This window comes from Tenrec ecaudatus, chromosome 9 (genome assembly GCF_050624435.1).
Source record: "Tenrec ecaudatus isolate mTenEca1 chromosome 9, mTenEca1.hap1, whole genome shotgun sequence".
Classification (NCBI taxonomy): Eukaryota; Metazoa; Chordata; class Mammalia; order Afrosoricida; family Tenrecidae; genus Tenrec; species Tenrec ecaudatus.
Window position 1 is genome coordinate 124,105,000 of NC_134538.1, and position 27,959 is coordinate 124,132,958.

The 27,959-nt window shown below is 46.1% G+C and overlaps 4 pseudogenes; all 4 read left to right on the plus strand.

The window, feature by feature from the left end:
* Positions 1–5,384: 5,384 nt before the first annotated feature.
* On the plus strand, positions 5,385–6,764 carry LOC142456124 (E3 ubiquitin-protein ligase RBBP6 pseudogene; annotated as a pseudogene).
* Positions 6,765–9,011: 2,247 nt separating this feature from the next.
* On the plus strand, positions 9,012–17,725 carry LOC142456126 (E3 ubiquitin-protein ligase RBBP6-like; annotated as a pseudogene).
* Positions 17,726–19,378: 1,653 nt separating this feature from the next.
* On the plus strand, positions 19,379–19,884 carry LOC142456127 (thiol S-methyltransferase TMT1A pseudogene; annotated as a pseudogene).
* A 5,869-nt stretch (positions 19,885–25,753) lies between these two features.
* On the plus strand, positions 25,754–27,133 carry LOC142456128 (E3 ubiquitin-protein ligase RBBP6 pseudogene; annotated as a pseudogene).
* The last annotated feature ends 826 nt before the right edge of the window (positions 27,134–27,959 follow it).

Sequence of the window (27,959 nt, forward strand, 5' to 3'; positions counted from 1 at the left end):
TGAGGAGTGACTCAATCAATAGGATTGGAGCTGCATTCATATGAAGAAGGGATCACAAGGCTCTCTGTGATAGGATTATCTCTATGCACCTTCCAGGAAGCCCAGCACTGCAGCTAAGGTGTTTACCCTCTGTTATCAGCAGCCAATCAACTGCAAGGGAGTGTCCTCAGCTGCTTCTCCAGAGCTGCATCCTACATCTGGTTTGTCATCTGACCTCCAGTCCTTTGGATGGGAGCCTCCTGTTGCCTGCTGCTCCTGGGACTCTAGCAGCCTGTTGTTGGACACTTCAACCTTGCTTTCCACCCTCTCAGCCATCGGAATCTTGCTGTCTGACCTGCCGGCCCATCGTGGAAGGACCTTCAGGAAATTCGTTAACCCACCGAAGTGAGTTGGATTGAGCTTTCTGTACCCTTGCTTGGACTAATTGGCTGTTCTGGTCCTCTTTGCTATATAACTTATCCTGTTCTGTTTCCACTGTCACAAGTGTCGTGGTTTTGCTGGTCTAGAGAACGCTGCCTAACACAGGAGCCCACTGAAATTCAACATGTCATTGTGCATGGAGGAGAATCTTTCTAGTGACTCTCTCCCTGTTCTGAAAGTAAAGAAATCTTAGAATTTCCTCTTTTCATGCCCAGCTTATTGTGCTGTCCGCCATTTCCCTATAAATGGTCCCCACAACAGTGGGCACTGGCTTTCATCAGTGGTCCAGTGGAATGCAAGGACCCGTGGTCGTACAACACAGGCACTGAATGGGTGGGAGTTCAAACCCACCCATTGGCTCCACTGGAACAAAGATCTGCTCATCTGCTTCTGTTCAAATTGCTGTAAATGGTTTTCTTGAAGGGGAATCCACCAGGGTGACTTGAGCTGGTGACGCTTGCACCAGTGGAGCTTCTGAGTCTTGATTTGGGTATGGGGTAGGGCAGGACTCAAGATGGCAAACAGATACAAAAATTTCTCATGAATGGAACTTTGAATGTGAGGAGTGTGAATGTAGGAAAATTAAGAATGGTGAACAATGAAATGGATGCATATGAGGAGGTGCCCCACCACCCCCAAATGCAATGTTTTTCAAAGCTTTCTATTTAAATGTTTTTATACAACCTTATCACTTTCAAAGTACTCTCCATTTCCCTTAAGACATTTGTCAGATCCGCGATTCCACTTTTTTTTATTTGGGGGCTCTTACAACTCTGATAACAATCTATACATCAATTGTATCGAGCACACTTGTACATATGTTGCCATCATTCCAAAGATTTTCTTTCTACTTGAGCCCTTGGTATCATCTCCTCTTTTCCCCTCGCCTGCCCTCACCTTCACCTCGTGAACCCTTGATAAATTATAAATTATTTTTATATTCATATTATACACCATCTGCTATCTCCCTTCACCCACATTTCTATTGTTCGTCCCCCGGGGTAGGGTTTATTTATATGTCGATTATTGGGATTGGTTCCCCCTTCTGCTCCCATCTTCTCCCTCCCCTCGTGGTATTGCAACGTCCATTATTGTTCCTGAGGGATTTATCTGTCCTGGATTCTGTGTGTCTAGAGCTCTTACCTTTGCCAGTGCGCATGCTCTGGTCTAGCCAGATTTCTTTGTAAGATAGAACTGGGATCAGAATAGTGGGGTGGGGAGAAGGCATTAAAGAACTAGAGGAATGTGGTGAGTTTCATCAGTGCTTTAAGGCGCCCTGACTGGCTCGTCCCTTCTTGTGACCCTATGTGAGGGGATGTCCAGTTGTCTAGAGATGGGCTTTGGTTCTCCAGTCTGATCCTCCTCATTCCCATCAAAACACTTGGTTATTTGGGGTCTGCTGATGCCCGTTACTTGGTCCTATCAACACCTCATGATCACACAGGCTGCTATGCTTCTTCCATGTGGACTTTGTTCTTTCTGTGGTAGAAGGCCGCTTGTTTAATTTCAACCTCTTCAGACCCCAGAAGCTATATCTTCTAATACCCGGCGTCATCAGCTTTCTTCACCACATTAGCTAATGCGCCATTTTCTCTCCTGCGATCTTGTCAGGAAATTGAGCATCATAGGATGCCAGGTTATTAGAACAAAGTGTCGTGTTGATGGAGGATATGAGTACAGGCCGATGTCTGCCGGCTATCTTTATACTTAATCTATAAATATATGTACATAGACCTATATCCCTAGCCTTATGTATTCATATATTTATATACGTACATGACATTATTTATACCTCTATCAATATCTTTTGCCTCCTAGTTTTTTCTTCTGTTTCCTTTAACATCCCCCCTGGACCACTAGCATGTTGTGCCATCAATTGGCTCTCTGGACCTCCTCTCGGCTACATTGCACTTGATTGAAGCCCACCAGGCAGTCTTTGCCCTCCTTACCATCAATTTAGATCCCTTGTTGTTCCCTTGTGCCGGGGTTTTTTGACTTCCCCTCCCTATCCCCCGCCCACTCTTCAACTCCCTCCCCCACCCACAACCTTGGGATTCATTGTTTTCTCCTCCAGAGTGTTTATCCTGCCCGTCCTGTATAGATAGGCATGGGAAAGAAAAGAAAGAGGGAGGAGTAAAGCCTATGGAGAGTTCGAGGTCTGTCTGCTGACCCTTATGCATAGTTTCTGATTGGGTCTGATGCGGTGTAAGGTCTGCCCCCCGAGTCCAAAGTCTATTTTCAGAATTCTCGGGAACTTGGTTGCTCTGCTCCCCTTGCTGCTCTGTTATGTTCCCTTAGGGTTACTCGCTGGGGTGAGGGGGTCAGACTGGGCACAATTCCCCTACTGTGTCTCTGGTACTGCCTCCCTTGGCTCTGTGGGTCAGTAAGGGCATGCCGTGACTTGTGGGGGAGCCAACCCTATGGTCCTCTCTGTACATTGGCTACTCCAAGTGGGAACATCATCCTCAAAGCTTGGTGAGTCAGGATGCTGTCCACTCTCTCATTCTCTCTCTTTTTCCTTCTTTGTTTGCTCCAGCGTGGTCTGGTAAGACCTGCCATTCTCCCCGGGCTTTATCTTAAGTGCATTCTCCTGGAGAGAGGGTTTGGCATAGCTGGAAAAGGGGTTGGCCTGGCCAACCAGACCTCTCTGTTCGTTCACTGCTTCGTGCCAGTGTGCTGCCCTCAAGGCCTGATACAGCAGGTTGAGGTCTGCTCCCTCTCGCCATCCCTTTCCTGTGGAGACATTAACGAGTACCCTCCCATGTGGATTAGTCCCTGGTTCCCTTCCCCCCTCTCCCCCGCCCCCCCGCCTTCGTCTTTCCTCCCTTGTTTTCTCTTGTCTCACCCGCCCTTCTTTTTCCCTTCTGTATGTTGGCAAGTTGGATGCATCATTGCGCTTGGTCGGTCCCATGCCTATGTGCCTGTCTCTCAACCTGTAAATTATGGAATAAACTTTTTCTTCTGATCCCACTGTGTTTTTTGGATCTACCTCAGTGGACTCGTCTTGTACTTGTCCTTCTGTTCTTAGCTAACTTCTCTTAGCATAATTTCCTCCATCTTTTCCCAGGAGACAGTGTCTTTTGTGTCTCCATCCCTGTTTTTTAGTGATGAGTAGTCTTCCATTGTGTGTGTGTGTGTGTGTGTGTGCCAGAGTTACCCCATTCACTGTCTCTCGATAGATTTCAGTTGTTTCCAGACCTTTGCCAGTGTGAATGGTGCCGAAATGAACACTGGAGCACTTATGACTGGTCACAGTCTATTTATTACTTATTCTGGGTATATGTCCAATAAAGGGATTGCTGGTTTTAAAGGTGTATGGGGCTGGAGAGGTATGCTGTTTTTGCCCCAAAAGATGGCATACGGAGATGCCTGCGTGAGCACGTGCTGTGTCCCTGTGGAAGAAACATTCCCCTGTCTCCCACTAATCAGGTCTTTTTTGTGGCACCATATTACACAATCTTTTCAGAACCTCTAAGTAGAAAGCTTGATTAGCAGTCTGACCTGATAGAAAGAAGTCCAAATGCACTGTGCCCCTCACATCAGAAAAACAAATGATGGCAACATATGTACAAGTGTGCTTAATATCATTGAATAGTGGGTTGTTATAAGATTTGTCAGAGACCCCGCCCATAAAATGATAAATAAAAATTAAGGATCCAAGGAAATCATAAATATAAATAACTAGATTTATTGTGGTAAAAAATAAAATATAAATGAGAATCATCTTGGTCTTTGATTTCTCTTGATGAGCATTTTTGGGATGAGGTGATGTTGGCTTCTTCCACTGACTTGATTGATGTTGGCTTTCTGGGTCATGAGGATAGCACCACGTCTCACCTCTATTGACCTGGGGGGAAAGTCTGGGTCACTTCGGAACTGTTCTTTCAAAGCATGGCACGTTTCTACTGCACACTTTTCCTCAGTCAGTCACAACTGAGGAACACATTTTGTAGTGACCCTTCTCATTCCCAAAGATTCCGTTTAAGTTCACTGAACCAAGCACCGCTCTCCTCCAGACAACATCCCATCTTCAGTGGTCTGTCATCCGTCTCAAGCACAAGTGCATGACTGTTGTCAGCAATGTCGTGAGTTCAGTGAGTTGACGGGTGACCAGAATGAGATCTGCCATCCATCGTCATTTCACTTTACTGAAACGAAAGAACCACTCGTGCGCTTGAGTTTCTGAAACAGTTCCCGGTGACCAGAGAGAACCTTCCCAAGCAACACCACTGGGGGCACTAACTCAGAGCGAGTCGCTCAATGCTCACCTGGCAGGAACAAGGCACACTAGGAAAGCTCTACTCGCCCAGCACCATTCCGGTGGTTGTTTTTTTGTTTTTTATTACTCCCTCATATGCATCAATACCTTAGATTAGTGAGCTGAAATGGACTGACATTGACCGTTCTGAATTGGAAAATCATATGATGGACCGTGTCAGAAGTGATCCAGCAAGAGGAATGGACTTGCAATCCTCTTCAGGAAGGACCTTGCTAACTCCGTGAAGTACAGGGCTATCTGTGATAGGAGTATCTCTATCCACCTGCCAGGAAACCCACGACCGCTCTTAAGGTGTAGTTGTTCCCTCTGTTTTCAGCACCCAACCAATTGCAAGGGAGTTTCCTCAGCTGGTCTGCTTTGTCATCTGACGTCATCCTTTGCATGTGAGCCATTGACCTCTCCTGTCGCCTGCTGTCCGTGGGAGTCTCCAGCAGCCTGCCTCCTTGATTTGAATTGTCTCAGCCATCAGAATCTTGCTGTCTGACCTGCCAGCCCTTCTTGGGTTGATCAGCCCTGCAGCTAGGTGAGTGAGAAGAAGCCTAAAACCTAACACCACAGACAAAAAAAACTTGGCCTCTGCAACCACAGTAGCCATTTCTTGTAGATGGACTGTTCTGTATATTCCTCTTCTCTACAGAGCGCAGTCGTACACAGTGAGATATCCAAGAACGACTCCTCTGCAACCATGCCTGGTGTGCATTATAAATTTGCCTCTAAACTCAACTACGACACCATCGTCTTTGATGGGTTCCACATCTCCCTGTGCGACCTGAAGGAGAAAATCATGGGGAGAGAAAAGCTGAAAGCTTCTACCTGCAAACTGCAGATCAGCAAGGCGCAGACGAATGAAGAATACACTGATGACAATGCGCTGATCCCTAGGAATTCTTCGGTGATTGTTAGAAGACTTCCTATTGGTGTTGTGAAATCTGCAAGCAAGACGTCTGGGATCAGTCCAACGGAACCAGCGATGGGCACTTTGCGAGCAATGCACGGCTCTTCTGCGTCCGTTTGTGCAGCCCAGCTGACCAAGGCTGCCAATCTGGCTGACGCCAATGCTTCTGAAGATGACAAGATTAAAGCAATGATGTTTCAGTCTGCCCACAAGTATGACCCAATTAATTACCTGAAGAAACCTCTAGGTCCACCACCTCCTACTTACATCTGTTTCCAGTGTGGCAAACCTGGACATTATATTCACCATTGCCCGACAAAGGGGGAGAAGAACTTTGACGCTGGCCGTAGAATTAGAAGGAGCGCTGGCATTCCTAGAGCTTTTATGATGGAAGTGAAAGATGCTAACGTGAAGGGAGCGCTGCTGACCAGCTCTGGACAGTATGCAGTCCCCATCATAGATGCACAGGCATATGCCCTTGGGAAGAAAGAGAAGCCCCCCTTCTCCCCAGAGGAACCAAGCTCTGCCTCCACAGAAGAGGATCCGATCCCAGCGGAATTGGCCTGTCTCCTCTGCAAGGAGCTGATGACTGACGCAGTGATCATTCCGTGCTGTGGAAACAGTTATTGCGATGAATGTGTGCGCACAGCACTCCTGGAATCAGATGAACATACGTGCCCCACGTGTCTTCAGAAGGAGGTCTCTCCCGATACTTTAGTTCCCAATAAGAATCTACGGAAGGCTGTTGAGAGGTTCCAAAATAAGACTGGCTATACACAAAGACTAAGAAATGAGTTCCCTCCACCACCACCACTGATTCCAAGGCACCTACAACCTCTGAAGAGATCTCCAATATCCAAACCACAGGATCCTCTGATGAATCCAGCGATATCCTCCTCAACTCACCCAGCACCCTCAATGCCGTCATTGGCTTCCACACGATCTACCTCGGCTCCTCTTGCTCCTGGAGCTCCATCTTCTACCGCAGCTCCTGTTCCTGATGTAACTGCCACAGTGCTCATATCGGTCCATTCTCCTTCCTATTCACCATCACCCGCACATCCCAGAAGAGACAGAGGCAAGAGCCGAAGTTACCGGTCACGCTCCAGATCTCATGGATACCATCGATCGAGGTCAAGATCACCACGATATCGTCGACATCATTCATGATGAGGATCTCCTCGAGCGTTTAGGGCACAGTCTGATACTAAACGGAGTGCTCCCCAAGGAGAAACAGAGCACCAATCTGCTCATCGACTCAGAAGAGCTCCACCACCTTATGCGCTAAAAGCTATTGCTGGGAGGAGTGTAGACGCGGTAGAAAAGGAGCGTTGCAGAGAAAGGGGAAATGCTGAGTGGTGTGAAAGTGCGGACAGGAATCTTTTCTGCATCCAGAGCTACTAGAGACATCTCAGACATCTAGAGAACACAGAGGGGCTGAGGAAGATCAAACCGACTTCTTGTTCTCCCAAGTCGAGACGATGCTGCACCTGTCCAAGATGATCCCATGGATGCAGAATCCACCGCTTATACATCGATAGCTCATGTGAATTATGGAAGGATGTGATATACACTTGAAATCATAATGAAAAATTATGAAAATATTTAGAAAATAAAATAGAGTTAAAAATAAATAAAATAAAAAATAAATAAATAAAAACCAAAATAAATAAATAAATAAAATAATATCTGAGTAAGACAAGAAAAATATATATAAGCCAAAGCCAAAAGGTGACAAGACTAAATGTAAAAATGATGGATCTACTGTATCCAGGGAAGAAAGATTAAAACCTACTAAAGAATCTCAAGAGGTAGCAAGTGGAGGATGTGAGAAATCACCACAATCTGAACCTCCACTTAGAAAAGCCACAGATTGATGGGATATTTTCCTTCATTTGCATTATTTGTATTTTTGTCTTTATACAATTATGATTATAGCCTTGACACCTTATTAGAATTTGTTGGGCTTTTTTTTTATTATTCCTGATGGGTTGCCAACTGTGAAACGTTGGAGGAATGGATCCATAAGGAGATATCCTGGTACAAGGGGTAATGGGGATGCAGGCACGGGGAAGGTCCATAGCCAGGGAAAGGGGATTTGGGGAGTAAACACTAAAGGACAGAGAGGGGAGGGAGCACGAGGACGGATTGTGTTTGAACAAGTTATTCTAAAGGCAAATTCACCATGGGAGTGCAGGGGTGCACGAAGATTGATTGTATAATTCTCATTGACATGTCTCAACAACTGAGATGTTGAATTGAATGATATGTAATTAATGTGCCAATAAAATTGATGTCCGTTCTGTTATATTCTGTTTATACTCATTTTTATTAGGGTGTACCTCAGAAGCGCGTCGCCATTGGGGCTCACTCTCTTGAAGCCGTGTTATTTGTTGCCTTATTTTCATTAAGTGAAAACCAAGGATGTTGGGCCCACAGGCAGAGAAACTAGAAAGGGCATTAGGGAGCGAGCATAGAGAGGGGTGGAGATAAGAGGGAGCTTATGTCAAGAAATCCAGGGAGGAAAGGAAGTTTTAGAAAGCATGTATGATTATGGAAGAAATTCCACAATTATGTTTGACATGATTGGATTATGGAATGATAGGACATGTAATGGCTCACAAGTTACAGCAAATTAAAGAAAAGGCATAGGTTCAGGTGTGGCTTTGGGGGTCCCACTAAATGCTAGCTCCCACTTAAGAACAATTTGTTCTTAAACCATAACCCTGTTACATACTCACCTTCATGATGCGATCACTACAGATAAGGATTTGGTGAAGAAAGCAGATGGTAACATGGGAGAAAAATATAAAACGAAAGAAAAAGTGTGGAGAAAGATTTTTAATCGTTTTCATTGAAAACTTCTGAAGCAGAAGGACTGAAACAGGGAAAGCGTGTGAGCAAAACACAGAGTGGGACCTGAACATGAAAGGATGGATAGGCCCTAAAGCCCATTCATTATACTCCCTCGGGACCCCCATGCTCTGCTTCCCCTGCTGCTCCATTGCATGCCCCCACTGTTTGCTTCAGTGTACTGGGGCCAGCTCAGTGGCACATCCCCCCAAGTGTCTCCATTGCTGTCCCGTGTAGGGCCATCGGTCAGTGCAGGATGTCGCATCCCGCCGTGTGGGCAGCTGTATGGTCCTATCTGTACAATGAATGGTCCCTTTGAGCCAGGCTATCGTCCTCGGAGCTTGGTGGACCCAGGTGTGCTCCACTCCGTCGTTTTTTCTCCTTCCTTTGGCTTGTCTTCCTTCTGGAAGTGGTGTGGTAGGTCACTTCCTTTCCCACAACAGACGATCTCCTTTCATTTTCTGTGTACTCCCTTCAAATGTGGGGGTCGTGCTAATTCTGAAGCAGAGTGAACTGAAAGAACTGAAACAGGGAAAGCATGTGACCAAACCTGACCATGGAAAGATGGCTAGGACCCCTGCCAAGGACGGCATTCCACCAGCTAAGACGATCAAGATCAACAGAAAAACTGGGGAGCAATATTGGAGGTACAGAGGATATAACTAATATCAAAGAACCCTCTGAAGAACTGACGTCAACATCCAGGAAAGTTAACCAGGAAAAAGTCCAAGGAAAGGTCAGGCAGAAGTAAGTGGAACTGAAGGATCCAGCTCCCCTCTAGGGGTGGATTATACTCCTAGATGCTCAGCACGTGGCCGTCCTCTGCAGAAACCAGATGCAAAAGGACTGTCACTGAAACTGTGGGAGAGTTTAAGGATGACAATAGAGCTCCTGCTGAAGATGTTATTAATATGATTTGGTTCCTCAACCCAAAAGGGATCAAGATGACTTTGGATCTGGAGAAGAAGATGATGTTAAATCTACACAACCAACATGAAGTCTAGGAAAGCCTGTCGTATTATTTAAAGCAAACTAAAGTTTGGCACTAAGACTGAAAATAGAGTCAAGTATAAGGACAAAACGAGTGACCAATGTCAGAGGAAATTCAGATTCAGTAACTCAAAGGAGTGAGTCATAAAACAATGCATGAGATTGAAAGTTCCAATAGCTCTACATCTAGTGAAAAGGGACAAACCAAAGATCGGGATTATTGGATCTTGGCAAAGGGAAACCCTGGGGAGGGCAAAAGTAGCATCAGCCAGAGAGAGAGAGAGTCATGTAGACCGTCTGAATGAAAACGTGACATTTAAAAATCTGTCTGAACCGACTAAATAGACTAGAACTTCATGTAACCATGAATCCATTCATGGCTCCTTACATAAAAACTTCATGCCCCATAAAGACAAAAAAAAAAAAAAACAACTAAGACCACAGAGATTATTCAAGTTCCAAGCGCAGGGTGGGAAGAAGTGAGTCAACAAGAAGACTATCCTCCGCGGAATAAATATTCTGCATCCCCACAGAAAGAGAAACCGCAGATGAAAGGGATTTGCCTCAGATGGGAACAGCAGCCCTCCACCCCCACCCCTCCCCCCAAAAGTCATTGAAGTCTCTAGAGTCACAGAAAACTTCATGATCACGAAGCTAGTTCAGATTCTAAAGATGCTAAGGTGAAGAGACAAAGTCTGTAGATACAAACTATAGAGATCATGACAAGCATGTATCAGAATCAAGGGATTATAGTCCAGTAGCAATAAATTACTGCATATCCTTAACCCACCAGACACACACATTGAAAGAGAGCGAGTTGTTGGGCAAATTGACAAGAATTCTATCAAACCTAAGCCCTAGTTAAGCTAGTCCTCTTGATTTTCCTCCGACTTAAGGAGAGAAAATGATGAAGTGAAATTTGATCCAGATTACAATGAAAATGACAGGGAAAGTAATGTATTTGTACAAGAAGAAGCATCAGGGGGCAATGTGAAGGAACTGAAAGAGAAAGTGATGGAGGAAGCAAAGAGAGTGCGGACACGGCACAGTGGGTCGGTTAGGTGGGACCAGGAGTCACAGTCAAAGCAGTCCAAGTAGAAGCATAGCCCTTCTGGAAGCCAGACCCAAAGCCACAGACGCAGCGCAAGCTCAGCAGAAAGTCAACTCAGTAAGAAGACAAAGATGCAGAGAGAAACGGAGGAGCACGGAAACATGAAAAGCATTAGAAACATAAGGATAACAGAATGTCAGGTGAACAGATACATGGGATGGTGTAAGATATGGCAAATAATAATATATAATATAAACGTAAGGCTTCCTGGGAGGGAGGCAAGAAGACAGAAGGGATAAAGGGGAGCTGAGATCAAAGACTTCAAGAAGAAAGACAGATCATTGAAACTGATGGTGGTAGAATTTGAACAATTATACTTGATCTAATTGAAATATGGAGTGTTACAATATCTGTAAGAGCTCACAATAAAATGATAAGAAAAAATAAAATGAAAAAAAAAAAGAAACGTGAGAAGCCTGCAGGGACTGGAGCAGAATTGGAAAAAAGCGAAGAACAGAAACACAAGAAGAAGTCAACACAGACAAAGGAGGAGGGGAAAGATGAGAGAAGTGACATCTGTCCCTGTGTAAAAGGACAGATTTGTTCATTGTCTAAATTGCAAAGTCTTCTCTATCGATTTTGTTATAATGTGAGGAAATTCAAACCTTGTAACTCATGACATGGACAGTCCTTGCTGCACTTAAAATATTGCCGCTTGATTACTTAATTTTTCATGAGAGCTTTCTAACACGAACTTTTGTACTGAATTGTGAGTGGTGAACACGTAACATGAGAGGTGTGGCCTGGGCCTATGATTTTAGCCACCATTCATCAGTTGGGGCGGAGTTTACTGTGCGGTGAAAGTTTCCCATTTGAACTGTTTTAATTGCCGGGCAGAAGCTGATATCTGTTTTAAAATAACTGCAGAAGGATTTGCGAAAGTCATTGCCAGCCCCGTTGTGTTGCTTTTGGATTACAATAAAACTTTTCCCTAAACGTAAAAACAAAGCAAGAGAGAACAAACGTGGTTGTTAGGTATCGGCAAGTTAGTTCCAACTCACAGCGACCCAATGGGCCACAGAACAAAACATTCCCCGGTCCTGCACCGCCCTCAGCTGCTAGTGGAGCCCACTGCTGCAGTCACTGCATCAGTCCGTCTTGTTCAGGGTCCTCCTTTTATAGGCTGCCCACGACTTTATCAAGCTTGGTGTTCTGTTCCAGCGTCTGATCTCTGCGGATAACATATTCATGTGACAAAGCCCATGAGAAGTCTTGCCATCCTTGTCTCTAAGGAGCATTCTGACTGTACTTGTTCCTAAACAGATGTTTGTTCGGCAGAGTCCATTGGACTTTCGATATTCTTCACCAGCTTCACAACAAATACATCGATTCTTCTTCACTCTTCCCTGCTCTAGCCCAACGTTCACAGGCAGGTGAGGCCATGGAAAATACCATGGCTTGGGTCAGGCCCACCTCCCTCCGCAAAGTAACCTCCTTGCTGTTCAACACTGTACGCGGCACATTTAGTCTCTGCGATGCATCACGTGCTCTCTCAACTGTTTCTATTGATCTTGACTGTTTCTCTTGTTCCGTGAGCATTGATTGTGGATCTAAGCAAGATGAAATCCTTCACAAGTTGCGTCATTTTTCCGCTGATCATATTGGCCCAATTGTGAGCATTTGGGTTTTCTTTACAGTAAGTTGTAATAAATGCTGAAGTTCTGTGATACTTGATCTTCATCAGCAAGTGCCTCCCTTCCTCACCTTCAGGAAGCAAGGTTGTGTTGTCGCAGGTTGTTAAGGCATCTTCCCCCAGTCCTGATGCCACATTCTTTTCCATAGAATGCAACTTCTGTGATGATTTGCTCTGCACGCAGATTGTATAAGCATGGTGAGAGGGTTCAGCTGTCACACACTCCTTCCTCAATGTTAAACCCCGTGGTATTTTCTTGTTCTGTTCACACAGCTGCCTCGGAAGCTAGGTTCTGTATGAGCATGATGAAGTGTTCCGGAATCCCCATTCTTCTCAAAGCTATCCGTATTTCTTGTGAGCCACACAACCGAATGAACGCCTTTGCATAAGCAGTAAAACACAAGTAAACCTCGTGTAACACAAATTGTTTGGTCACAACGAGATCTAAGGAAGCACTGGTAGAGGATGATAAATGGGCCAAGAAATGAAACGTGGGGTCCAGCGCACAACTGAGATGATCCTAAGGAGTGACTGTACAATTTCATGGGATAAATAAAAAAACAGGCAAACAGTGTAGTACGCTCACCTCTTTCACAGAGTCAAGAACAGAGAGGGAGAAAGTATCCTCCAGCAGGTGTATATTGTCTTTGGGTTAACAAGCCCCATCCATCACAGTCTATCGCATAAGGAACAAGTTGGACAGTGTCTTAGCCCTAGATATCCAGGGCACGATGGGGGAGAAAGCTAATAGTAGTACTGGGGCAGGCAGAGGAAACTGACTGTCCCCCGAGTGGGGAGAACAATAGAAACATGATGTCTGCTCCCATGCTGAAGGGCTGCCTGCAGCCATGTGCTTGTAAGGGGTTCCACTAAGGTAGCACTATTATGGGAGGATTTTGTGGGGATGGTTTTTAATTAGGAGAATGTGTCTAGGACTCATCTCCAACTCAAAAATGTGAAGGCCTCCCTCCATCGAAATTCGGCCTCCCAGGATTCAAGAGTTTGTCCACATACACTCTCCTCCTGGTGCCCAGTTCCCCACATTTCCCGCTTTTAGAGTACATTTTAAATTCAAAAGGGTGACGTGGCTTGTTTCGGTACTACTTTGCCTTCTATGGAAGCAGCATGTGACGGTGCAGGCAACGAACAATGACACTGAGTCGCACAGTCAGACTAGAACCTAACACATGGAAACTGCTTGAGGTAAAAATTTCCTTTCTCAGCTGATTGATGTCCAATGAGACATGTTCCTTACATCCCTGCAAGTGATTTACAATTAAAGTCCAGCTATGTATAGTGATATTATACAGATCAGGAATTATGCCCCCAAATTCTAATGTTCAAGTTCGTTTTAGCATCAATTGATGTTGAAAGTCCATTTTTATATCTTCTAGCAAATCAACAGTATGTTGTATTCGTCCAGTCACTTTTGCATAAATTGTCCAGTTCTGATAGATTGCTGGATTGCCTCTCAGGCAACATCAGTGAGATAGTGAAAGTTTTTTGTGCCACCTGGCCAAGAAACACATGTGGGATTAATAGAAGGACGAAGAGATAAATGGCTGAGTGAGCCTCAACTTTCTTGTTCTCGGGCCATTTGCTCTGTGATGGTCAGAACAGGGTGCAGCTGCCTTGGTCAGTTCCCTGCTTCAGCTGGCAAGGCTCACTTCCTGCAAGACATCACTGAGGAGAAGCCACATGGACCTACCCCAATGCAGCCCTGGGTGCTAGAGCAGCCGTGTGGAGACCCTGTCAGCGTTGAGATGTTTACACATTCACTTACACATTTGTCTTTCCTCCTGCATTTGGCATCATTCCGCGTGTTTTGTGAGATGGAGAAGGACTTTATGGATCGGTGTTGGACATATGGGTTAGTGTTGGACTTGTGGGCTTGGGCAGCAATGGGTTGGATTGTGTTCTTCGTGTGCACTTAACCTTTATGTAAAACTCTCTTATACATGAATTTCTGTGGATTTGGTTCTCTGCAGTACCCTGACTAACACAGTCAGCAGTGGCAGATATGATTACAACTCTTAGGAAACATTGCTTTCTCATGAATCTGTGAGGTTTTCTGGACGTTTCTGACGTGTATTTATCTCCGGTGCCTGTGAAAACACAAATAAAGAGCCCCTCTCCTTGGGCTGTTAGTGTCCTGTGAAAGAAGCATCCTGGAGATTGGATGGTTTCCTCATCTCCTCCTTGTTCTTCAACTTTCTCCACAAGAGGTCGCACCCTCCTAAGGGGAATCCATTTGTTTTCTCCACCATCTCAAAAAGAAGTAAAAATCTCCTCAGACCCTAGAGATGAGTAACCTGTCATCCTCCGTCCAGCATCATTCTTCCACCAGATTCTTCCACCAGATCTTCTCCAGATGGCTTTTCTCTTTGGTGGTGGAAAAATGTTTCTCCACCCTCATTATGTTAGAATTTTTTTGTAAGGGAGTAAATATTTAGTGTTGATAAAGCTAAATGAAGACTTCCGTGTATGGAAATCACCTTTGATCTCCCCCTTCCGTTTCACTCATTGGGATTTGGTGTGCCCAATGCCCGTTCATTGAGGGCCTGGCCCTGAGCATTTAAGGGACACCTGTGACATGATGAATGTTCCAATCTTAACAAAACTTCCTACACCCTTTGCTGGCGTACGTGAGGCTATTGTCCATTTTCAGATGTATTGAAGTGCCCACCCCAGTGAAACAGGACAGTAAACGGCTGCTGGTGTGCTCTGTGGATTGTCAGGTCATAGCTGGCACCCATAAAAATCCAAGAAAGAACTATAGTGACGTGTACAAGCCCCTAGGCATCGAAATGCCGGTATAGGAGTGGTATATATTCGCCGGAGTGCATTTGACTGGTGTCCTCACCAATGAGCTCTATCAGCTCCCTTCCTAAGTGAGTGCATTCTCTGACGATCTGTCTAGCTTGACCCTAAGTTTAGATTATACCTAATTAGATGACATACCTTGGTCTTAGGCTAGCAGCGTTGTTGTGTAAAATTGGATGCTCAGCCCTGGAGACTGTAAGAGTATTGAATGCCTGTGAGGTCCAGCCCCGACCTCCGATGGGCCCTCGGGGACAGTTTGGTCATCAAAGGGAAGAAATTGAGAGACAAACAAAGTTTTGGGGTGCTTACTACGGCATGGCATCAGTAACAAGGTCTGAGCAGAAGGAGAGAACATGTATTCTTAACATCAACTTATAGATTCTTGGGGCATTCAAGCCCCCCTCAGTACAGGGAACCACACAGAGTGGGCTGTACCCAAACCCCAGAGGTCCCTGAGTTCATTGGAGGAGTAAGCTAACAGCAGTGCTGGGGACAGGTCAGGGGGAGTGACTGTCCCCTGAGCAGGGAGAGCACTAGCAGGCTGTCTGCTCCTAGAGTTAAAGGTGCCGGCCACATAGTCCTCAGCATGTGCGCTTGTAAGAGGTCACTTTAAGGTAGCACTATTATGGGAGGATGTTGTGCGGATTATTCTGAGTTATAAAAATGGGATTGGGGCTCATCTCTAACTCGCAAGTGTGAAGGCCTCCATCCACTCAGAATCCTGGCCTCCCAGGCTTCTTAAATTGTGAACATTAAGAATTTGTGTGCATACACTCTCTTCCCAGTCCTCGGTTTCCCACAAATGCATTCTGGGTTACCCCGTCTGCATTGCTATTTCCCTTAGAAATGGACGCCGGCACACGCGTGCGTGCCCTAGTGTGCTGATGAAGAAAGAATGGCGGTAGGATGCTATTTGAGTTTGCAAGGTGAAGAATTACTTCCCAATGGCTTTGCTGTTTCCATGACCAAACACTTGCACATTAAACGCCGAGTAACTGGTTGTGTTCACAGCCTGCCTTACATTTTGAAGAACAGAATGCGAGTGAATATTCGGTTTCTGAGCACAGCCATAATCAGTTTGGAAGGATTGAGGGAGGGGCCCCAGTGGGCTGCTCTGCTGTCCCCGGAGCCGTCTGTAAGTAATGAGGGGCTCCCTCGAGCCCCTTATGGCATGAGACTTTGGTAATGACCCATGCAGTTGGTTGTAGGAATGACCAAGCTTCCCGAGAGAATAATGGCGAGCTAACTTCCCACAAAATTCCGCTAACACTCTCTAAAGATCTATAGAAAATTCCCAAGCCCTTTTTATCTGAGTGGGGGTGTAAGGTAGAATTATGATGGACGGGTTGTTCCCACTGAGTGGTTCACCGCCATGCTGGCCTCTGATGACCACCTGTGCTATTTGCTCCCAATAGGACCAACCACGTTGAAGCCCATATTGCCTAGATGTCTCCACTCTCGAAGGTTTATCTTCCTGGGCTAACAGAGCCGTGGGGGTGATAGGTGTGTGAAAAATGTCCAGGTGAATACTCATAGCTGGGGTCCTGCGATAAGCCTTTCCTTGGCTGGTGCTTCCTTCTACAAACTGAAACTGACAGCGAGCCGTGGGGTTTGCGCTCTAGGACTATGTAGTGTGGGTCCCGTTTAATGTGTCTATCAAGGGTTTGAGCTCTTCTGTGGGGAAGCCCCAGCAAAGGTGGAATCCAATTTATACCTCCCAGCAACTTGTGAAAACCAGTTAATGTTTTTACACGGTTTTTCTAATAACAAGTTACTGTGCCTGTGGTCCAGTATGAGGGCCGCGTGTCTGAACTTGACCAGGAGCAATCATAAATTGAGAGGTGGCCTCACTCATGTGTACATAGGTTTATTACACTATTTCATTGTGAGGTGCAACGATTAAGGGATCCTACAGGGAGTGGATGATGTAGGCCTCAGCAAAGCATCCTCTGAGTGGTTCTAAGACGTTTCCTATAATGTACTCCTGCATGGTGGCGCTATTCACCAGGATCTGAGATAAAGTTTTAGATGATACCGCTTGGTATGGACCTTCTGGTCTAATTCAGAAACGGTGAATGTAACCCTCTCGTGATCAGCAGGATCTAACTGGATAGTATAAACACAATCCTGGTGGCTCAGCTACGTGAGTCTGAGAGTTGGCGCCCAGAAGACAAGAGGAAGGTTCTCCTGTAGGGAGTGACCAGACCGGCGTGATGGAGTTTCCATCTTCCTTCTCAGGCTGCTTGTTGGCATCCTGGCATTCCCCTTGTACCTGCTGCACTTCCTGGGTCTCTGGAGCAGAATGTGCAAACAGTTCTTTCCCCCACTTCATGGTGAGGTTCACTGTGATGCACAAAGAGCAACGGCGAGGAGAAAGCGGGTGCTTTGCAGCAGCCTGCAGGACTTTGCAGGCATATCTGGGAAGCTCTCCCTGTTGGAACTGGGCTATGACATGGGGGCCAACTTCAAGATCTACCCACCCGGATGCAGGGTGACCTGTGTTGATCCCAAACCCAACTTTGAGAACTTCTTGATGAAGAGCTGTGCAGAGAACCACCAGCTGCAGTTGGAGAGCTTCATGGTCTCCCTGGGGAGAACGTGCACCAGGGGGCAGATGGCTCTGTGGCTGTGGTCATCGGCGCCCTGGTGCTGTGCTCGGTGATGGACCAGGAGCAGATTCTCCACCACGTGTGCAGGCTGCCAAGGCCAAGAAGTGGCTAGGCAATAGGCTCAATAGGATGCTATTCATCATTAAGCACAGCACAAAGGAATCCAGGCAAAGATACAGAACAAGCATCTACATGAAGGGGAACCAGTTACATAACAACGGTGTTCGACCTCATGCACAAAGAGCAAACTGAGGCAAGATGTCATATGACCTGTTTCAGTGGCAACATGAAGTTGGGGTCAGTTTGGGGGAATAGACGCCCCATCTATTCCGACATCCGTTGCTCCCGCACTGGAAGAGTGATGGGCAGGACTCAAGAGTAGGAGAAACAGCTGCAAAAAGCTTCTCGTCATGGGAACTTGGAAAGTGTGAAGTATGAATTTAGGAACACTGGAAGTGGTCAAAAATGAAATGGAATGCATGAACATAGGTATCCTAAGAGTAAGCTGAAATGGATGGACATTGGCCATTTTGAATTAGAGAATCACATGAAGGATTACGTGAGGAGTGACTCAATCAATAGGATTGGAGCTGCATTCCTATGCAGAAGGGATCACCCTGACTCCCTCAGGAAGCACAAGGCTCTCTGTGATAGGATTATCTCTATCCATCTTCCAGGAAACCCACCACTGCAGCTAAGGTAGAGTTTTCCCTCTGTTATCAGCAGCCAATCAACTGCAAGGGAGTTCCCTCAGCAGTTATTCCCAGGCTGGATCCTCCATCTGGTTCGTCCTCAAACCTCCAGTTCTTTGGACCCTGCCTGCAGTTCCTCGGACTCTCTAGCCGCCGCCGCCACTTTACTCATCAACCTTGCTTTGAATCACCTCGACCCTCCGGAATCCTGCGGGCGGACCTACCTACAGATTTTGGCACTAAGTGAGTCATTTCCCTCCCTGAATTTCTTACAAGATGTCTCATAGTCGGTTCAAAATTTACCTGTCCTAAACAGACTTCTGATTTCTTGAAAAATCTTTTCCTCTGCCTGGGTTGCCTATCCCAATAAACAGCCTCCCACTCACCAAAAACTTTGAGGTCATCAATAGTTCTCTCTCTCTCTCTCTCTGTCTGTCTCTCTCTCTCTCTCTCTCTCTCTCTCTCTCTCTCTCCAATAAATCATTTAGCTGTGGGTCCCCTTTTAATGTGTCAATCAAGGGTTTGAGCTCTTCCGTGGGGATGTCCCAGCAAAGGTGGAATCCAATGTATACCTCCCAGCAGCTTGTGAAAACCACTTAACGTTTTTACGTGATTTTTTTCTAATATGAAGTTACTGTGTCTGTGGTCCAGTATGAAGGGCGCTTGTCTGAATTTCACCAGGAGCAATCATTAATTGAGAGGTGGCCTCACTCATGTGTACATAGGTTTGTTACACTATTTCATTGTGAGGTGCAACGATTAAAGGATCATCCAGGTGTTGGATGATGTAGGCCTCAGCAAAGCGTCCTCTGAGTGGTTCTAAGATGTTTCCTATAATATACTACTGCATGGTGACACTATTCGCCAGGATCTGAGATAAAGTTTTAGATGATACCGCTTGGTATGGACCTTCTGGACTAATTCGGGAAGGGAAAATGTAACCCTCTCGTGATCAGCAGGATCTACCTGGATAGTATAAAAACAATCCTGGTGGCTCAGCTACGTGAGTCTGAGAGTTGGTGCCCAGAAGACAAGAGGAAGGTTCTCCTGTAGGGAGTGACCTGACCTGCGTGATGGAGATTGCCGTCTTCCTTCTCATCTGCTTGTTGGCATCCTGGCATTCCCCGTGTACCTGCTGCACTTCCTGGGTCTCTGGAGCAGAATGTGCAAACAGTTCTTTCCCCACTTCATGGTGAGGTTCACTGCCATGTACAATGGGCAGAAAGAGCAGGAAGCGGGAACTGTGCAGTCGAATGCAGGAGTTTGCCGGCACATCTGGGAAGCCGTCGCTGCTGGAACTGGGCTATGACACGGGGGCCAACTTCAAGTTCTACCCGCCCTGATTCAGGGTGACCTCAGTGGACCCCTATCACAACTTTGAGAAGTTCTTGATGTAGAGCATCACTAAGAACCGTCACCTGCAGTTGGAGGGCTTCGTGGTCTCCCTTGGGAGAACGTGCACCAGGGGGCAGATGGCTCTGTGGCTGTGGTCATCGGCGCCCTGGTGCTGTGCTCGGTGATGGACCAGGAGCAGATTCTCCACGACGTGTGCAGGCTGCCAAGACCGAGAAGTGGCTAGTCAATAGGCTCAATAGGATGATATGCAGCAGTAAGCACGCCACAAAGGAATCTAGGCAAAGATACAGAACAAGCATCTACATGAAGGGGAACCAGTTACATAACAACGGTGTTCGACCTCATGCACAAAGAGCAAACTGAGGCAAGATGTCATATGACCTGTTTCAGTGGCAACATGAAGTTAGGGTCAGTTTGGGGGAATAGACGCCCCATCTATTGTGACATCCGTTGCTCCCGCACTGGAAGAGTGATGGGCAGGACTCAAGAGTAGGAGAAACAGCTGCAAAAAGCTTCTCGTATTGGGAACGTGGAAAGTGTGAAGTATGAATTTAGGAACACTGGAAGTGGTCAAAAATGAAATGGAATGCATGAATACAGTTATTCTAAGAGTAAGCTGAAATGGATGGACATTGGCCATTTTGAATTAGAGAATCACATGATGGATTACGTGAGGAGTGACTCAATCAATAGGATTGGAGCTGCATTCATATGCAGAAGGGATCACAAGGCTCTCTGTGATAGGATTATCTCTATGCACCTTCCAGGAAGCCCACCACTGCAGCTAAGGTGTTTACCCTCTGTTATCAGCAGCCAATCAACTGCAAGGGAGTGTCCTCAGCTGCTTCTCCAGAGCTGCATCCTACATCTGGTTTGTCATCTGACCTCCAGTCCTTTGGATGGGAGCCTCCTGTTGCCTGCTGCTCCTGGGACTCTAGCAGCCTGTCATTGGACACTTCAACCTTGCTTTCCACCCTCTCAGCCATCGGAATCTTGCTGTCTGACCTGCCGGCCCATCGTGGAAGGACCTTCAGGAAATTCGTTAACCCACCGAAGTGAGTTGGATTGAGCTTTCTGTACCGTTGCTTGGACTAATTGGCTGTTCTGGTCCTCTTTGCTATATAACTTATCCTGTTCTGTTTCCACTGTCACAAGTGTCGTGGTTTTGCTGGTCTAGAGAACGCTGCCTAACACAGGAGCCCACTGAAATTCAACAAGTCATTGTGCATGGAGGAGAGTCTTTCTAGTGACTCTCTCCCTGTCCTGAAAGTAAAGAAATCTTAGAATTTCCTCTTTTCATGCCCAGCTTATTGTGCTGTCCGCCATTTCCCTATAAATGGTCCCCACAACAGTGGGCACTGGCTTTCATCAGTGGTCCAGTGGAATGCAAGGACCCGTGGTCGTACAACACAGGCACTTGGCTGCTCACTGAATGGGTGGGAGTTCAAACCCACCCATTGGCTCCACTGGAACAAAGATCTGCTCATCTGCTTCTGTTCAAATTGCTGTAAATGGTTTTCTTGAAGGGGAATCCACCAGGGTGACTTGAGCTGGTGACGCTTGCACCAGTGGAGCTTCTGGGTCTTGATTTGGGTACGGGGTAGGGCAGGACTCAAGATGGCAAACAGATACAAAAATTTCTCATGAATGGAACTTTGAATGTGAGGAGTGTGAATGTAGGAAAATTAAGAATGGTGAACAATGAAATGGATGCATATGAGGAGGTGCCCCACCACCCCCAAATGCAATGTTTTTCAAAGCTTTCTATTTAAATGTTTTTATACAACCTTATCACTTTCAAAGTACTCTCCATTTCCCTTAAGACATTTGTCAGATCCGCGATTCCACTTTTTTTTATTTGGGGGCTCTTACAACTCTGATAACAATCTATACATCAATTGTATCGAGCACACTTGTACATATGTTGCCATCATTCCAAAGATTTTCTTTCTACTTGAGCCCTTGTTATCATCTCCTCTTTTCCCCTCGCCTGCCCTCACCTTCACCTCGTGAACCCTTGATAAATTATAAATTATTTTTATATTCATATTATACACCATCTGCTATCTCCCTTCACCCACATTTCTATTGTTCGTCCCCCGGGGTAGGGTTTATTTATATGTCGATTATTGGGATTGGTTCCCCCTTCTGCTCCCATCTTCTCCCTCCCCTCGTGGTATTGCACCGTCCATTATTGTTCCTGAGGGATTTATCTGTCCTGGATTCTGTGTGTCTAGAGCTCTTACCTTTGCCAGTGCGCATGCTCTGGTCTAGCCAGATTTCTTTGTAAGATAGAACTGGGGCCAGAATAGTGGGGTGGGGAGAAGGCATTAAAGAACTAGAGGAATGTGGTGAGTTTCATCAGTGCTGTAAGGCGCCCTGACTGGCTCGTCCCTTCTTGTGACCCTATGTGAGGGGATGTCCAGTTGTCTAGAGATGGGCTTTGGTTCTCCAGTCTGATCCTCCTCATTCCCATCACAACACTTGGTTATTTGGGGTCTGCTGATGCCCGTTACTTGGTCCTATCAACACCTCATGATCACACAGGCTGCTATGCTTCTTCCATGTGGGCTTTGTTCTTTCTGTGGTAGAAGGCCGCTTGTTTAATTTCAACCTCTTCAGACCCCAGACGCAATATCTTCTAATACCCGGCGTCATCAGCTTTCTTCACCACATTAGCTAATGCGCCATTTTCTCTCCTGCGATCTTGTCAGGAAATTGAGCATCATAGGATGCCAGGTTATTAGAACAAAGTGTCGTGTTGATGGAGGATATGAGTACAGGCCGATGTCTGCCGGCTATCTTTAGACTTAATCTATAAATATATGTTCATAGACCTATATCCCTAGCCTTATGTATTCATATATTTATATACGTACATGACATTATTTATACCTCTATCAATATCTTTTGCCTCCTAGTTTTTCCTTCTGTTTCCTTTAACATCCCCCCTGGACCACTAGCATGTTCTGCCATCAATTGGCTCTCTGGACCTCCTCTCGGCTACATTGCACTTGATTGGATCACACCAGGCAGTCTTTGCCCTCCTTACCATCAATTTTAGATCCCTTGTTGTTCCCTTGTGCCGGGGTTTTTTTACTTCCCCTCCCTATCCTCCGCCCACTCTTCAACTCCCTCCCCCACCCACAACCTTGGGATTCATTGTTTTTTCCTCCAGAGTGTTTATCATGACCGTCCTGTATAGATAGGCATGGGAAAGAAAAGAAAGAGGGAGGAGTAAAGCCTATGGAGAGTTCGAGGTCTGTCTGCTGACCCTTATGCATAGTTTCTGCTTGGGTCTGATGCGGTGTAAGGTCTGCCCCCCGAGTCCAAAGTCTATTTTCAGAATTCTCGGGAACTTGGTTGCTCTGCTCCCCTTGCTGCTCTGTTGTGCTCCCTTAAGGTTACTCGCTGGGGTGAGGGGTTCAGACTGGGCACAATTCCCCTACTGTGTCTCTGGTACTGCCCCCCCCCTTGGCTCTGTGGGTCAGTAAGGGCATGCTGTGACTTGTGGGGGAGCCAGCACTATGGTCCTCTCTGTACATTGGCTACTCCAAGTGGGAACATCATCCTCAAAGCTTGATGGGTCAGGATGCTGTCCACTCTCTCTCATTCTCTCCCTTTTTCCTTCTTTGTTTGCTCCAGCGTGGTCTGGTAAGACCTGCCATTCTCCCCGGGTTTTATCTTAAGTGCATTCTCCTGGAGAGAGGGTTTGGCATAGCTGGAAAAGGGGTTGGCCTGGCCAACCAGACCTCTCTGCTCGTTCACTGCTTCGTGCCAGTATGCTGCCCTCAAGGCCTGGTACAGCAGGTTGAGGTCTGCTCCCTCTCGCCATCCCTTTCCTCTGGAGACATTAACGAGTACCCTCCCCTGTTGATTAGTGCCTGGTTCCCCCTCTCCCCCCTGACTTCGTCTTTCCTCCCTTGTTTTCTCTTGTCCCACCCGCCCTACTTTTTCACTTCTGTGTGTTGGCAAGTTGGGTGCATCATTGGGCTTGGTCTGTCCCATGCCTATGTGCCTGTCTCTCAACCTGTAAATTATGGAATAAACTTTTTCTTCTGGTCCCACTGTGTTTTTTGGATCTACCTCAGTGGACTCGTCTTGAACTTGTCCTTCTGTTCTTGGCTAAATTCTCTTAGCATAATTTCCTCCATCTTTTCCCAGGAGACAGTGTCTTTTGTGTCTCCATCCCTGTTTTTTAGTGATGAGTAGTCTTCCAGTGTGTGTGTGTGTGTGTGTGTGTGTGTGTGTGTGTGTGTGTGTGCCAGAGTTACCCCATCCACTGTCTCTCGATAGATTTCAGTTGTTTCCAGACCTTTGTCTGTGTGAATGGTGCCGAAAGGAACACTGGAGCACTGATGACTGGTCACAGTCTATTTATTACTTATTCTGGGTATATGTCCAATAAAGGGATTGCTGGTTTTAAAGGTGCATGGGGCAGGAGAGGTATGCTGTTTTTGCCCCCAAAAGATGGCATACGGAGATGCCTGCGTGAGCACGTGCTGTGTCCCTGTGGAAGAAACATTCCCCTGTCTCCCACTAATCAGGTCTTTTTTGTGACACCATATTACACAATCTTTTCAGAACCTCTAAGTAGAAAGCTTGATTAGCAGTCTGACCTGGTAGAAAGAAGTCCAAATGCACTGTGCCCCTCACATCAGAAAAACAAATGATGGCAACATATGTAAAGTGTGCTTAATATCATTGAATAGTAGGTTGTTATAAGATTTGTCAGAGACCCCGCCCATAAAATGATAAATAAAAATTAAGGATCCAAGGAAATCATAAATATAAATAACTAGGTTTATTATGGTAAAAAATAAAATATAAATGAGAATCATCTTGGTCTTTGATTTCTCTTGATGAGCATTTTTGGGATGAGGTGATGTTGGCTTCTTCCACTGACTTGATTGATGTTGGCTTTTTGGGTCATGAGGATAGCACCACGTCTCACCTCTAATGACCTGGGGGGAAAGTCTGGGTCACTTCGGAACTGTTCTTTCAAAGCATGGCACGTTTCTACTGCACACTTTTCCTCAGTCAGTCACAACTGAGGAACACATTTTGTAGTGACCCTTCTCATTCCCAAATCTTCCGTTAAAGTTCACTGAACCAAGCACCGCTCTCCTCCAAACAACATCCCATCTTCAGTGGTCTGTCATCCGTCTCAAGCACAAGTGCATGACTGTTGTCAGCAATTTCGTGAGTTCAGTGAGTTGACGGATGACCAGAATAAGTTCTGCCATCCATCGTCATTTCACTTTACTGAAAGGAAAGAACCACTCGTGCGCTTGAGTTTCTGAAACAGTTCCTGGTGACCAGAGAGAACCTTCCCAAGCAACACTACTGGGGGCACTAACTCAGAGCGAGTCGCTCAATGCTCACCTGGCAGGAACAAGGCACACTAGGAAAGCTCTACTCGCCCAGCACCATTCCGGTGGTTGTTTTTTTTTTTTTTTTTTTTTTTTTATTACTCCCTCATATGCATCAATACCTTAGATTAGTGAGCTGAAATGGACTGACATTGACCGTTCTGAATTGGAAAAGCATATGATGGACCGTGTCAGAAGTAATCCAGCAAGAGGAATGGACTTGCAATCCTCTTCAGGAAGGACCTTGCTAACTCCGTGAAGTACAAGGCTATCTGTGATAGGAGTAGCTCTATCCACCTGCCAGGAAACCCACGACCGCTCTTAAGGTGTAGTTGTTCCCTCTGTTTTCAGCACCCAACCAATTGCAAGGGAGTTTCCTCAGCTGGTCTGCTTTGTCATCTGACGTCATCCTTTGCATGTGAGCCATTGACCTCTCCTGTCGCCTGCTGTCCGTGGGAGTCTCCAGCAGCCTGCCTCCTTGATTTGAATTGTCTCAGCCATCAGAATCTTGCTGTCTGACCTGCCAGCCCTTCTTGGGTTGATCAGCCCTGCAGCTAGGTGAGTGAGAAGAAGCCTAAAACCTAACACCACAGACAAAAAAAACTTGGCCTCTGCAACCACAGTAGCCATTTCTTGTAGATGGACTGTTCTGTATATTCCTCTTCTCTACAGAGCGCAGTCGTACACAGTGAGATATCCAAGAACGACTCCTCTGCAACCATGCCTGGTGTGCATTATAAATTTGCCTCTAAACTCAACTACGACACCATCGTCTTTGATGGGTTCCACATCTCCCTGTGCGACCTGAAGGAGAAAATCATGGGGAGAGAAAAGCTGAAAGCTTCTACCTGCAAACTGCAGATCAGCAAGGCGCAGACGAATGAAGAATACACTGATGACAATGCGCTGATCCCTAGGAATTCTTCGGTGATTGTTAGAAGACTTCCTATTGGTGTTGTGAAATCTGCAAGCAAGACGTCTGGGATCAGTCCAACGGAACCAGCGATGGGCACTTTGCGAGCAATGCACGGCTCTTCTGCGTCCGTTTGTGCAGCCCAGCTGACCAAGGCTGCCAATCTGGCTGACGCCAATGCTTCTGAAGATGACAAGATTAAAGCAATGATGTTTCAGTCTGCCCACAAGTATGACCCAATTAATTACCTGAAGAAACCTCTAGGTCCACCACCTCCTACTTACATCTGTTTCCAGTGTGGCAAACCTGGACATTATATTCACCATTGCCCGACAAAGGGGGAGAAGAACTTTGACGCTGGCCGTAGAATTAGAAGGAGCGCTGGCATTCCTAGAGCTTTTATGATGGAAGTGAAAGATGCTAACGTGAAGGGAGCGCTGCTGACCAGCTCTGGACAGTATGCAGTCCCCATCATAGATGCACAGGCATATGCCCTTGGGAAGAAAGAGAAGCCCCCCTTCTCCCCAGAGGAACCAAGCTCTGCCTCCACAGAAGAGGATCCGATCCCAGCGGAATTGGCCTGTCTCCTCTGCAAGGAGCTGATGACTGACGCAGTGATCATTCCGTGCTGTGGAAACAGTTATTGCGATGAATGTGTGCGCACAGCACTCCTGGAATCAGATGAACATACGTGCCCCACGTGTCTTCAGAAGGAGGTCTCTCCCGATACTTTAGTTCCCAATAAGAATCTACGGAAGGCTGTTGAGAGGTTCCAAAATAAGACTGGCTATACACAAAGACTAAGAAATGAGTTCCCTCCACCACCACCACTGATTCCAAGGCACCTACAACCTCTGAAGAGATCTCCAATATCCAAACCACAGGATCCTCTGATGAATCCAGCGATATCCTCCTCAACTCACCCAGCACCCTCAATGCCGTCATTGGCTTCCACACGATCTACCTCGGCTCCTCTTGCTCCTGGAGCTCCATCTTCTACCGCAGCTCCTGTTCCTGATGTAACTGCCACAGTGCTCATATCGGTCCATTCTCCTTCCTATTCACCATCACCCGCACATCCCAGAAGAGACAGAGGCAAGAGCCGAAGTTACCGGTCACGGTCCAGATCTCATGGATACCATCGATCGAGGTCAAGATCACCACGATATCGTCGACATCATTCATGATGAGGATCTCCTCGAGCGTTTAGGGCACAGTCTGATACTAAACGGAGTGCTCCCCAAGGAGAAACAGAGCACCAATCTGCTCATCGACTCAGAAGAGCTCCACCACCTTATGCGCTAAAAGCTATTGCTGGGAGGAGTGTAGACGCGGTAGAAAAGGAGCGTTGCAGAGAAAGGGGAAATGCTGAGTGGTGTGAAAGTGCGGACAGGAATCTTTTCTGCATCCAGAGCTACTAGAGACATCTCAGACATCTAGAGAACACAGAGGGGCTGAGGAAGATCAAACCGACTTCTTGTTCTCCCAAGTCGAGACGATGCTGCACCTGTCCAAGATGATCCCATGGATGCAGAATCCACCGCTTATACATCGATAGCTCATGTGAATTATGGAAGGATGTGATATACACTTGAAATCATAATGAAAAATTATGAAAATATTTAGAAAATAAAATAGAGTTAAAAATAAATAAAATAAAAAATAAATAAATAAATAAAATAATATCTGAGTAAGACAAGAAAAATATATATAAGCCAAAGCCAAAAGGTGACAAGACTAAATGTAAAAATGATGGATCTACTGTATCCAGGGAAGAAAGATTAAAACCTACTAAAGAATCTCAAGAGGTAGCAAGTGGAGGATGTGAGAAATCACCACAATCTGAACCTCCACTTAGAAAAGCCACAGATTGATGGGATATTTTCCTTCATTTGCATTATTTGTATTTTTGTCTTTATACAATTATGATTATAGCCTTGACACCTTATTAGAATTTGTTGGGCTTTTTTTTTATTATTCCTGATGGGTTGCCAACTGTGAAACGTTGGAGGA